Source organism: Eublepharis macularius, chromosome 5 (assembly GCF_028583425.1).
Source record: "Eublepharis macularius isolate TG4126 chromosome 5, MPM_Emac_v1.0, whole genome shotgun sequence".
Classification (NCBI taxonomy): Eukaryota; Metazoa; Chordata; class Lepidosauria; order Squamata; family Eublepharidae; genus Eublepharis; species Eublepharis macularius.
The window spans coordinates 111,991,433-112,004,496 of record NC_072794.1 but is presented as its reverse complement, the minus strand read 5'-3'; the positions used below and the strand labels follow the sequence as shown (position 1 = coordinate 112,004,496).

Sequence of the window (13,064 nt, the reverse complement as noted above, 5' to 3'; positions counted from 1 at the left end):
GTTAGGTAAGCTACCACTCTCCTGGCTTTCAAAACTAGTTGCACAAACTAGGCAAAACTGAATTATTCAAGAGGACTTTTTTACTCAGATAGGAATGCTGTAAGATAAGGAAGCAGTCTCAAAGAGTTGTATCAGTAAAGGGACAGGGAATGACTACAGACAGACTACTACTATTGCTGTAAGTGTGATCCTACAGGATTGTTGCCATGTTGTTTAATTATGTCAGTCTCAATTGCTCGGTTTCACCATTTCTGGAACTCGGTATTGGATTTCTGCTGGTTTAAATATTTGCACATTTGCATGTATATACCCTATTACGTTTATTGAAATGTCTTTGGAATTGACTGTACTGACTCACACTGTGTAATCCACATTGAGTCTCAGTGAGAAAAGCAGACTATAAATAATGTAAATAAATAAACTCCAGTTAAAAGGGGTCTCCTCCAGCAGCAGGGCTAGGGAAGATCTCTGGGGAGTCCCTGTCACTCAAGGCCAAACTAGCAAACATGGAAGAGACTTTGTATGAAGACAGATCCTACCTACAATCACTGCTACTTTCAGCTTCCTATCCTTCGTGCACAGCGAGTAGTATTGAGTTTGCTTTGTCTGAGGCAATGGTTAACTGTCATAGCACTAATAGCTGGCTAAACAGAGACCACTACAAACTCCTCTTCAGCACTTCAGAGGGAAAAGGTGCCTCTATACCTTTATTACTGAATGAAATCATGTTGGGGAGATCCTCTTTTTTCTCTAAACTTCACAAGGCAGGAATAGCTGAAATATGGAAAACCCAGCATGCAGTCATACTGAGCTATGGGCACCACAATTAGAGTGTGTGTGTGTGTTATGACTGCACAAGCAGGTAGAGTTTAAGAGAGAAGAGGCAGCAATGGGAGGCAGGAAAGCCACAGCGTCCTCTCCCCAGCAGCAACTAACTAGCAGATGGGAGTTCCCCCCAAGTAAGGTTGTAGGTTCTCCCCACCTGTTAGGATTGCCAGGGTGCTTCCATCTGCTGCAGATATGCAACCATTTGGCAGCCCTGATTACCAATAGTGTCAGACTGCAGGGGTTCTGCCCACCCAAAGAAAGGGATCTCTGCTGGGAGACACACCCGCGAAGCTCTCCCTGACGGGTGGAAAACAGTCTCCTAAGACAGGCTATTTGCCTGTCTTGGCTTTGTTGAAGTTTCAAGATTCCTCAAATTGTAACTCATTACTGCAAAGACCCACCTACCCCCCATCAATATCTGGAGATGAGCATTATGTATGTTCACTGCAGGGAAAGAAAGCAAACCTTGCCAGATAAATTAACACAGAAGTTACTGGGCTCCCTCCTACTGGGCTGGGAAAATCTTGCTGGCCTTTAAGGTGCTTCTGGATTGAAACCTTGCTCCCATCTCCTAGATGTAACAGAGACAAAATGTCACTGGCAGCCCATTCACTTCCCCCTTCCTTATTTCCCTCCCTGCTGCCTCACCTCTCTCAAGACTGCTTGCCACCAATTGCTTACTTCTTCACCGGCCAAATAAGAGCCAAATGGGATAGGACACCATAACCACTCTGTTGTCTTTCGAGTAGACACTATACAGAGATTCTTGGGGGAGGGTGCTGCAATTCTCATGACATGAATGCTGAGGGGAGGCGAGCTGGCATACGAGCAACACGCGAAAAACAGGCGAAGGGGGCGGCTGGGGTGGAGGAGGGATGCCGCTCAACTTACGGCTGTTCGTTAGCAGCAGAACAAGTTCCTCACGCGTGGCCTTTCTCCTACTCCCCACCCCCACCCTGAGCTATGCACCAGGCATCACCCCAATTCGCTCCCACCTCAGACGTACCCACCGCCGCTGCCCTTTCCCACACACGGGGCATCCGCTCCTGCCACCTTTGGGCAGCGCGTGCCGTAAGGACGAGCAGCCGCACCTCTCCCCTCCCCCGCGCGTGAGAAGCCCCCTCCGCCTCGTTCGCCGACGGCTGCAGTTGCAGAGCATTCCTCGGCACGCCCCGCTCCTCGACACCGAAGAGCTCCCTCACCAGAATAGGGCTGCCCGCGAGCAAGGCCTGGGGGGGGGGGGAGACAGGAGGGAGAGCGAGTTTACTTTCCCCGTCCTGCCGCGCCCCTCCGAGGCGATCGCTTCGCTGGCACGTCTCCAGCTTCCTCCCTCTTCTGCATCTGCCTGTCTGGCAGCCAACAGTTTATTTGTCAGCTCGGGAAAGGAGACCCTGCGGCGGCGGCGGCGGCGGCGGGGGGGGGGGAGACCGAGCTTCCCCTTTTCGAAACAGCCCCGGGTGACACACAGACCTGGTATTGTGCTCCCGGCCGGTAAATAAGCAGGTTACTGTGCGAAAGCCCAAGAGGCTGAACGCAGCACGCGAAAGACATTCAAACGAACCCCCTCCCTCGCCCAACAGCACGCAGAGGCCCTAACTCGGAACCGGCTCTCCGAAGCGCCAGACGCTGTCCTTGAAACGCCAGTGCCCGCAAACAGTCCGATTAAAACGCACACGCCTAACCCCGCGTGCTTTACTACTAGACACAGCAGCGGCTCTGGAGACTCCCCTCCTCTCACCCCCCGTTCCGTTTCACAAATGCATCTCCACTCTCTGGCAAGATCTATTCGCCTAGGAATTCGGTTCTCCTCCCCCAACCACCTTTGCTAACAGAGAAGTGTTGTAATGCTGGCGGAGTTAAAACGGCGGTTCTGGAAGAGAAACCTACAAGGACACGCAGCACTCCCACCCAGTATTTCTTGGAAGCGACGAAGAGAAGAAAAAACACTTTTCAATCGAATTTCGCATCAGGAACAAATTCTAGGCAATGGATACCTGCAAACCCCGCTAAAGCAGTCACATTACTGTTGTAGAAAACGTTAACAAAACAAACGGGAGGGCGGGGAGGGGGGCAGCAGGCATTCCGCTTTGACCGCACCATCCAGCCTCACAGGGTATGCTTTTCTTCCCTTAAACAAGTGTTGGGTTTTTTTTTCTTTTTTAAAAAAAATTCCAACTGGACGCGGGAAACTCCCTGAATTTTCCGTGGCTAATTATACCGGCGCGGGGAGGGAGGGGGAAACCGGAGTGCATCCCTCCTTGGGGCTGTTTTTTCGCAAGTAAAGGAAACCGAGATGTCAGACAAACGTTTTTCTGTCGCCCTGGATTCTCAAGCGTAACAGAGAGACTCGGTTTCAGTTTACCCCACCCAAATCTGCCTTTTACTCAAGTTTGTTCTCTGCAAATTAGCACAAGAAACAGGCCTAGGATAGATGTTTGCAACACTTTTCCGTTCCCTGCCTATTCTTCAGCCAAGGAGGGGGAGAGTCCCATGGCGGCAGGCCCGGGTAAAGAGCGAGAGACGTCCGGCCCTGGCAAAGGAAGAAGGACGGCGGGGAGACTGAATCCGGCTTACTTTTGCCTCTCCAGCGGGAGCTGGGAAGACGCGAAGGGCTCTTCCAGACCGACGGATTACCACGAGCAACCAGCCCCGCCGCTCCAAGTTTGCGGCTCGGGTTTGGTCGGCGCTGCTCCCTCCGCGTGGAGAAAATCGAGCGAGTAAAGCGAGGGCTTTGCGCTACGGAAGCAACTCATATGCCGCGGCTGCTCCTGCTGATTTTCCTCCGCCTCCAGTGACCCAGTCTTCCACAGGCTGGGAAAACCCCCTGGATTTCCATGGGAGGGAGGAGAACTGGGGGGAGGGAAGCCGCGGCGCTCCTGGATGTCTGCTCGGGCCCGTCCCTCGCTTTCGATCTCTCCGAAGTTTACAGCCAGCAGAGAGCGGGGGCGAAACGAAAATAAAATCGCTTCTCCTGTACGGTTCGGGGAGTTCTTAAGAACTCTATGCAGCTAAAAAGTCCTCATCTGCGCGAACGCGGGTCTCTGAAACTGGCCCCCTCTTCTCCCCTGCCACTTTTTTTTTCAAAATCCAGCCTTTTGCAAGTTGAGTCCCTCCTGCTCTGAGCAGCGAGAGCTCAAGAAAATGCTTGTCATGGCAACGCCACTGCCTAGCCCTGCCAGACTCCCCCCGCCAGCCTGCAGAGGAGGAGGGACTCTCTTAAGGTGGTTTCGTATCCGACAGCCGCGGACCTTGCCGGCTTGGTCTTTTTAAGGGGGAGAAAGGAAAATGAACGTAGCTGAAGATCCCTGCAGGCTTTTGGTCTTGCGTGATCCTCTCCATGCAAAAAGGGGAGGGGGAAACTCGGCGCAGATCTACTGCGGGCTCCCGAGGAAGGGAGCTCAGAGCCTGAGGAAGGGGCTTTCCATGCGAGATTGCTGCAGGCCATTATTATTACCGCTGTTTTGAAGAGGGAGGGGGGTAGTGCCTGCTGATTTCTTTCCACCCACCATGTTCTTGCCTACCAGGCCACCTAAATTCACAAATTCGGAAACCAAGCACATAACCTGATTGCAAGGAGGACTTTAAAACATAAAACCACCCTTTTACAAAAGGGCGCACCGATATATACTGTATCTACAAGGCTATTGAAATAATTACAAGAACTCAGACGCTTCTTGATGGGAAAAACACATTCAGCATCTACAGCATATACACTTTGAGTGACTAAAGAGAAACATCTTGCCTACCACTTCCCAGAGTTCAGCCTCTTTGCTTCTTTCCAAGGAGGCAAAGTGCGGTTTTGTCCATTTATAGATGAAAAATTAAAAATCTGCATCCTGATCAGATTGGAGTGCACGAATAAGTGATTAATAGCTTTAAATTTAAGGAAACTCCATTACTGTAATGCCCCCCTGCCCAAACCCCTATAAGAGGCCAGAGGAGTCTCCATCTTTTACTGCTAGAGTGGCATAATGCCATTTTATTCCAGTAGTGCTTGTTTGCTTGCTTGGGCATACCTTTTCACAGAATTGGGCCATGCAGTCATTGCCAACTATTGTCACCCTTCTGGGAGTTTCCAGCAATATATCAGGTTCCCATCTCACCATTTACCCTCACATGAAGCTGAGATATTGTAACTGGACCCAGTTACTCAGTAGCTCTGTTCACAAGTTACAGTGAATGCACAAAGAATCCATATACAGTGTACATTTGATTTCCTTAATACGTGCATTGAATAATTCTCATGTAAGATTCAATGCATGCACAACTGAACATGAGACTGAAACCTCAAATTTACCCAGGGTTCCTGGGCATCTGTTCATGGGTTGGGGGGGGGCAGATGCAGGTACGTTGGCTGGTTGGTGGGAAAGAAAAGGAAGCAGGAGAAGGGCTTTGGGGGAAAGAGGAAATAGTGGGGGGTACAGAGAATAATAATTTGCCCCAGCAAGTCCTTGAGGGTCTCTTGCTTGTGAGCATCTATTTCAGTTGTACATAGAAACTAAGGACACTTTTGGAGGTGACACAAATCACTTTTTAACCTTAGCGCATCTCCACTATGAAAAATAAAACTTGTATATCTTAAACTGCAGTATTTTTCTACTTCTATCCACACCTACCCATATTTTATATTGGGAGATGTTACACTCTTCAGGGATGCATAATTTACAATGATGGAGTTGATGTGGGGCTTTTTCAAGAATCCTGTTTTAATGTGTCTCAGTCCAATATAGTTCCAAGTTAGCCTTTTCTGCACTTCAGTAATTCAGAAAGGTTGTAAGATGACGTCTATCCAGCACCACTTACATAAAAGGCAAAACTGCAGGCTGTTCACACGTAAGAATTTAGACTTCCTCTTAGTGCCAACTGCGGGTGCTCCAGGTCCTCCTCTTTCTTTAATAAAGCTACCAACCCTTTTTACTGGCATACTTTGATGTCATGAAAATTTTTACTACTGCTCAAAGTGATGTTAAATGCATAAGAGCAAGCCAGGCTATTTTCCTTGGGAAACAAGTGATAGTGGGAGATGAGCATCTTTCAGTATCCTGTCTACTTTTCTAGAAGAGGATATTCTAGCTTAATAATTGCACAGATCTTACTCAATTATTAGACAAGATGTAAACATCTTTCCTCATGGTAGATCTTCCCTTGCAGGACAAAATTGTTTATATTTTTATTGTTGTTGTTGGGGCAATCTATTCACCCTTCAGCTAACATATTCAAAGTGAGCATTTGACTGCAAAGTGCTTGTACTGGGTAGATCAGGGCTTTTTTTCAGCTGGAACGCGGTGGAACGGAGTTCCAGAACCTCTTGAAAATGGTCACATGGCCGGTGGCCCCGCCCCCTGATCTCCAGACAGAGGAGAGATTGCCCTCCATGCCAGCCCTCCATGCTGGCCATTTTCTCCAAGGGCAACCCACTGAGTTCCACTACCTCTTTTCCCAGAAAAAAAAGCCCTGCTTCTGAGTAATACTATGGACATATATATGGAAATGATTTGATTTCTGAATAAAACCATTTAACCAAGAGCCTGGACTTCTTGTTGCAATGGTACAGAGATCTGTCTGCCATATCCTGTCATCCATAGCCTGATAGCTGCCATAGTTTATTGTTTTATGGAAGGATTTGTTGCTAGAGCACATCTTTAGAATACAAGGGAAACACACCTCTTGCCTCTCAGCCGTGTGGTGAAGTGAAGTCAGAATGGTGAAGAGCAGGGCTTTTTTTCAGCAGGAACATGGTGGAACAGAGTTCTGGAACCTCTTGAAAATGGTCACATGGTCGGTGGCCCCACCCCTTGATCTCCAGACAGTTTAGATTGCCCTCTGCGCCGCCAAGTGGCACGGAGGGCAATCTAATCTCCTCTCTGGAGATCAGGAGGCGGGGCCACTGGCCATGTGACCATTTTCTCTGAGGGCAACCCACTGAGTTCCACCACCTCTTTTCCCAGAAAAAAAGCCCTGGGGTGGAATATGACTAAATATTAGTGCTATAGGAACCTATTTGACATTGCCAATGACATCACTAGTGACAAGTACAAACATTATGTGTGAATAAGATTTGCATTATTGGTGTTGCTGAGGCTAGCACAAATATAGTGCTAAAATAAAAACACCTTTCATAGTCCTGATGCACTATATTCTATATAAAAATGTATTCATGAGAAAGATAGTCAATGCTTTGTAGGAAAGCAAGAGAGAAAAATTCTGAAAAGAAACCTTTTTGCCTTGAACTTTGCATATCAAAAACGTTACTTATTGCTACCAAACAAAAAGTCAGAGGGCACAATCCAGTGACGATTTCTCCTGTGCCAGGCTTCTTGAAGTGAATGGAGACCCATGCAAAAACTCTATACCTGTAGGTCTATGCATGCTTATTTTGCAGTCATTCCTAGTGAACACAGGGGAACTTACTTCTGAATAGACATACACAGGATCAGGTTGTACATATAGGGTTTAATGCTGAAGGATGAAATTGAGAACATTAAAGGAATATTGTAAGTGATTTATATTTATGTACAATTTTAGATAAATATAGTCACTGACACCAAATACATTGGATCGATTCATAAAACTGTTTTCCTACAGTAGTGGAAATATATTATTTTCTGAGAATTCCTATTATTCTGCACAGAAGCTAGTAATCTATGTTTTTCTGCATATTCTCAACCAGCAGAAGTTCTGTCTGGTACATCAAATACTAATTTAATGGATAAACTAGATCTCTAATGCAAACAATGGCCTCAGCTAAAATCCCAGAGTAAACAGCGGCTCAAAGACTGGACATTGGACTGTGTAAATTTTTAAGTAACACCTTGTACCTGCTGGTCCATCCTTTCTTCCATAATGGAGCATAAGCTCAGCTGTAAGCACTGATCCCCACGTCCTGACTTCTTAGCTCTCAGTATTTAGTATCTCTCTGTTCAAAGAATGTACCACACTTGTTTTTCATAAGAATTCTCTCTATATCTAATATTATTATTCAGCCAGGTGTAGTTATTATTAATGTTATTAATAAAGAAACTAGGGTTTTACTTCCTCAGTCCTGGAAACAGATCCAGGGATCACGAGAAGAGGGCATAAGTTGTTCCTGGCTTTGTGCTGCTTTTTCAAAACAGGTCTAATCACAGCCTCCTTGAGCACAAGTGGCACAATCCCCATTCTCTTGAGCACTATGATCTGTAGGAACCGGTCACATTGTAATCCTACCATTCCTGAGAGAGCTCAAGCCAGTGTATGTGGTTTATCCTTCCCCCAATTTATCCTCACAACAGTTCTGCTCCCAGGTTAGGCTGAGAGGGAATGACTGGTCCAAGGTTACCCAGGAAGTTTCATGGCTGTGTGAACCTGGGGCTCCTTCATCCTAGCAAAACACACTAACTATTCTATAATCATATTGGCTTGAAGCAACACGTTCCAGAGTTTGTGCATTAAAATGATAGGCTGGGACCATGAAAGTGGAAAGGATAAATGGATTCAAAACTTGTGTTTTGTAGTCATACAAGATAAACAATGTACATTTCTTTATCTGAACTTAAATTATGTTCCATAGTTGTTTTTTTTTAAACTAGGTAACGAAGCTTCCACGATCTGGAATATGCTGGTCTGTCCCATTAGGCATGAACCTATTGCTTTGTTCCAGGGGGTATGATCTTCTTATAACAAGGCAGACCTATTCTTATGTCCCTGTCCTGAACAAGGCATGCATTGAGGATGCATGTCTATTTGTGCCCTTGCTGTCAGAATGTGACATAAGAACGGTATTAGAAGAGGATGCTTTTGGTTTATGTTAGAATGTCACAAGCGGAGACCTGCAGGCAGCTTCTCATTTTCTCCTCTGCCATGATTTTCTTTCCTTTCACTGAAAGTCTTCATAGCTTCTCCCATTTTCCTGCTTCCCTCTCACCTTCCCACCCACCAGCCAACCTACCATTAGCTGCCCACCTATCTTCATCTTTCCTTGCTTCCTTCCCTCAGGCAGCCTGTAGCCAGGAAAACTATGGCCCAGGTGTGCAGCACACCTGCTGGGTTTAGAGTATGTAATTACCCCAAGGTCACCCTGCGAGCTTCCATGATAGAGTGGGAATTTGAATTTCGCTCTCCCAGATCCTATTCTGAAACTTTAATGGTTTTTTACCACATTGGCTTAGAGAGAAGGAGGACTGCCAAGCAACCAGTCTTGGTTGAGTTATAAGTTACAAGGTAGCTAGTCACCTGGTGGTTACTGCTGGGCCTGGCCTTGATGAGTCCTCGCTTGGCTTGTCAGGTAGCCACTGGTGGTGGGTAAACTCCCAGAAATTTGCCTGTCTGGACATCACTGGCGATTGGTGGAGGAGCCAGGCTGCTCACAGATTGCCTACCATCAGGAGGCAGCCTGGGCAAATGGCTGCACATCTGATCCCACACTCCATAAGATGACACCACTTCCAGTTACACTGGAAGTGACTGCATCATATAAGGACCAGTTCTTTCATTGCTAGCTTTTGAGTTGATTCTTAAAGAATTGGCCTTGGCACAAACTGCGTATATGCACCCTGCACAATGACATCGCTTCTGAAAGTGGCATAATTGCACATGATGTGGGAGTGCGCACGCAAAAAAGTATCATGCCTCCAGCCTTCCACTCTCTAAACAGTTGTTAGGGGTATGCACCCCTCCTGTCCTGCCCCTTCCTCTTGTCTTTAACTGACAGAAACAAAAGCAATTTCAGATTTTTCTGCAAATGTTTCTTGTCTGTTCATGGGTCCAGTATCGGTATCCACAGATGGCCATGTTGAGAATTAGTTACACTGACAGTACAAAAGGAAGGAGAGCATGTGGCCTTTCTAAGGTTTCTTCACAACTTACAGCAAGAGATGGATTCTTGTATTTTTATCACATGGATCACTCACGGTATTCTGTAATTGTAGGGTATTCTCACATCTACAAATATATGCTAAATCTGTACCTGGGAGCCTCAGCCAAACCTGGATCAAATTGGATGGGACCAAAATGGCAGAATGGGCCATTGCCAATGTGTTTAGGCCTCACAACTCTGCTCTCTAAGAATTCTGGCATAGTCGTAAGAGTTTTGGACAATCTGGCTCTAGGATTGCAAGGTTGACTTTAAGAATGTTTGGCTGAATCCAGCCAAACTTAGGTATTTTCAAACCAATTGATTGTATTAGCACAGTTAAGCACAAACTCTCACAATTCGACTTTAAAGTGTTCATCTGGAATTACCCATGACCTTTATCGTTTTTGTTTTCTTTCCTATTTGATTGAAAATGATTCAGGCAGCATATAATGGAAAATTATCTGTGCAAATTTAGTCATTGACATTTGAATCACAGAAGTACCTGAGCAACTCATCCACGTAGTACCTGAAAGACCCCATTGTACTGACCACTGTGTATGTGTATGTGTATGCGGACAGCAATAATTATTATTTATAAGAATAGCAGGCCTGTTCCAGGAAACTAGAGGGGGAAATGTCAAAAGCACAAAAGGACTTTTCAAGAGAAATGGACCACAGTAGGTCCTGTGATCATCTCTCTCATATTACTATGGTGAAGAAGGAATGCAAATCTGTCCTCAAAGGTACAGGCTTGTGCTGATGCAGCACTTTGAGGATCAGAGGCAAAAGATATGAGGAACGCAACAGAAGCATCTTCCTTCGATATACACCAAGTGAGACTAATGGTCCCTGGATGGACTCTCAGCACTTCGCCATCCAAGGCCTTTCCCAGCCAGGGGACACAGCAAGAGGTGTTCAACTCTCCTCCACTGAATATCTGTCTCAAAAACATCATCTACAAGTCAGAGGTTCACATTAAGGAAATACAGAGTCCCATCTGAGCAGTCAGCCAATCTTAAGTAAGGAATCACAAGGCCACCCACTTGCACTTGTGATCTCTCTGAATAAAGTTTTTACGCAGAAGACCAGAGTGGAAAGGGACATCATGTGGTGCTATTCAAATTTCATATGACTGGAATGTATTCATTAGACGAGAGGGCAATGACGTTTCCCTGGATTTAAAGATGCTACTTCTGCTTCTATCCCTGTTGCTCTCTAGTCTCTACTGATTCTTGTGAACTTTTCCCTGCACACCTGTGGCAAGTCAAAGTTAGGAGTATTGCAGGAAAGGTGGTTAGAGAAACAGGGCAAGAGGCACAGTGGAAAAGCTGTGAATGAGCTCCAGGCAACTACAGTTGCATCCCCTTTTCCTGACAGAAGTATTTTATCCTGTCAAGATGCCACCAAGCAGAAATTTAACAGGAAAGCCTTTACCTTTTAAATTTCTCTTTGCAACACAGATGTTCAAGCCATAGAGATTTGGCTGATGGGAAAAAGGTGGCAACACTGCCTGGGAACTCTGCTTGAATAGGGTGGTAGTTGCTCCCTCCAAACTACTTAGGTGTTTTTAACAGTGGCATGATTGGCAGAAATCATTAGGTGAAGCTTTCCAAAACGCAATAACTAGCAGTTTTCACCTGCTAATTTGTGTGCATCATGTGACTGTTAAAGACATAGAAGCATGATCTGGAAAACAGTTGGCAACCCTAACTGCAACTATCATTTTTAGTGATATCACTGGTGACACTACAGAGCTGCTATTCCAGATTCTTAGAGAGCTCTTGCATGTTTAGAATTTTATACAAGCGAAGATTCCACCACAGGGTGTGACTGTTTCCATTACTGTAATTCTGTAATGAGAAAAGCTGCGCCTGGCAGAAATTGTCCTATACATGCAACACTTTAAAGGCATGGAAACGTTCTATTATGATTTCTATGTTTTTGGTCCTTGGTGACCTTCCACAGCCAAGTTTTGATGGATGTAAGATTTATATTCTCTTCCTAGTTAACTATTCGCTGTAGGATTTCTCCATTGCTTTCTGTTTGCTTCTTTGGCCTCTTTGTTGTAAGTACTAGATGGCAGCAGGATATTTATTTTTTTTGTTCAGCCAAGAATGAATTATGATTCTGAGCATGTGTACTAAGCATGTGGGTCCAGACAGCACTGAGCCCTCGCATGTGGCACAGCCAAGGGACTCAGATTACAAGTGCAGAGGGGAGAAAGCTACTTTTTGAACACAGGATATATCCAGGATGGAAGAAACTGTAGTTTGATGCGCACAGTCTTTACATTCTTAAGAATAGACAATTAGCTGTGATGCCTTTGCAAAGTTTTCTGCCAATAAAATAGCACAAATATTCTCTAATCTGGATGCCAACTGTAATATAGGCAAGGTGGAAGAAATAATACATTGAATCACATATGGACCACTTTGACCCAGTTACAATGACGGATATTGACAGGATCCTGGCATCTGTGAAGGTCACTACTTGTGCATTTTGCTAAAGCGGTTTGGAGGCAGAAGTGGGTATCAAGGGATGTGTCTTGGACTGGTTTAAATAATTTCTCATGGAACGGACTCAAAGGGTTGCTGTTGGAGTCTAACTATCTCCAGAGTCAGAATTACCTTGCGGGGCTTCACAAGGCACGATCTTATCCCCCACATTATTAAACCTCTTTACACAAAGGTTTAATAGAAGAACTCATTCATAGCTATGGAACTGGATGCCATCAATATGCCAATGACACCCAGCTATATATATCACTATTTACATCACCTCAGGCTGCAGTACAGCTGTGGTCAAATGGCTGAAAGCAAACAAATTGAGACTAAACCCAGATGCGATAGATGCTGGTTGGGAAGGCAGAACTTGAAGGACATTGTACTCCTTGCTTTCGATGGAATTCATTTGACTCTTGCAGACTCAGTAAAGAGCCTAGAAGTTAGACTGGATTTAGCATTACTGCTAGAAAAGTAAGTCAAAGCAGCTGCAAAAAACCACTTTCTACAAATTCATTCTAACCTGCCTTGACAAAGCTGATCTGGCCACCTGGAACCATGGCATGGTAACATCGAGACTTGACTGCTATAATGCATTGTACATAGATCTTCTCTCTAAGTTAACTCAGAGACTCCAATCAGTGCAGAATGCTGTAGCTTGGCTATTATCAGGAGCTAGGAGGAGCATGCATATTATTCCCATTCTGCAGTCACTTCACTAGCTGCCTAGCAGTTACCTGGCTATCACATACAAATACCTTCATGGCCTTAGTCCAGCATATACATAGGACTGCCTCTCTCCCTATGTTCCACCATGGCAGCTTTGCTCATCTGAACAGGGCCTTCTGCAGGTGCCACCTTGCGCATGGGCAAAGTTAACAGCTGCCCATAAACATGCCTTT

General features: G+C 45.5%; 1 protein-coding gene across 2 annotated transcripts in view; it reads right to left on the bottom strand.

The window, feature by feature from the left end:
- The window catches only part of ATP2B4 (ATPase plasma membrane Ca2+ transporting 4), a 187,726-nt gene extending 183,788 nt beyond the window's left edge, over positions 1–3,938 (bottom strand). For both annotated transcript variants that reach the window (XM_054980106.1, XM_054980107.1), the window contains exon 1: positions 3,403–3,938. The gene's annotated coding sequence lies outside the window, so the exon portion shown is untranslated. The remainder of the gene's footprint in view (positions 1–3,402) is intronic.
- Positions 3,939–13,064: the final 9,126 nt, after the last annotated feature.